Below are 619 nucleotides of genomic sequence, written 5' to 3'. Positions count from 1 at the left end.
GCCCCGCCTCTGGGAGGAGCTCTAGCTGCTCTTTAAGAGAAGGTGTAACTGATGGCTTTGATTTTGCAGTATATGCAGTTCTGCTTCAGTAACAAATGCTACTGTTGGCATTTTATTTATATTACATTTTCTGAATAATCTATGTTCTTTTATTCTTATTATAAAGGATCTCTGGCCAATTCAAGCACTCACCCAATAACAAATGTCAATCATTCAAGGTGTGTTTCTTATGTGCCCAGAACTTATGTTCGTACTACCAGCAGATGGCAGTGTTATTCAATGATTATGTACATGTATGTACTGTCTGTTCCTGTAGACTCAGTGATGGAGTTGCTGTGGGTCTGTCTCTCTGCTCTGATGATGAGACGGATCTCATCAGAGAACTCCAGACCATGTGCTCTAGCAAATCTGAGCCAGACATAAGCAAGGTAATAGACAATAATACTCACATATACAGCTGCTCAAAAGTTTGGGGTCGTTAATTGTTTTTAAAAACTCTCTTATGCTCACAAAGGTAACATTTATTTAATCAAAAATACAGTAAATGCAGTATTTTTGTGAAATATTATTAGAGTTTAAAATAAATGTTTTCTATTTTAATATATTTAAAAATATAATT

General features: G+C 35.1%; 1 long non-coding RNA gene across 1 annotated transcript; it reads left to right on the top strand.

Annotated features, from left to right (window-relative positions):
• On the top strand, nucleotides 1-422 carry LOC107682275 (uncharacterized). The gene is made up of 3 exons (XR_001633439.1): nucleotides 1-42; nucleotides 167-218; nucleotides 317-422. It is a non-coding gene; the product is annotated as an uncharacterized LOC107682275 (long non-coding RNA).
• Nucleotides 423-619: the final 197 nt, after the last annotated feature.

The sequence above is a fragment of the Sinocyclocheilus anshuiensis genome, unplaced genomic scaffold, assembly GCF_001515605.1.
Source record: "Sinocyclocheilus anshuiensis isolate Anshui unplaced genomic scaffold, SAMN03320099.WGS_v1.1 C31988951, whole genome shotgun sequence".
Taxonomy (NCBI): domain Eukaryota; kingdom Metazoa; phylum Chordata; class Actinopteri; order Cypriniformes; family Cyprinidae; genus Sinocyclocheilus; species Sinocyclocheilus anshuiensis.
The sequence above is the reverse complement of the archived record's forward strand: the minus strand, read 5'-3'. Positions and strand labels throughout refer to the sequence as shown.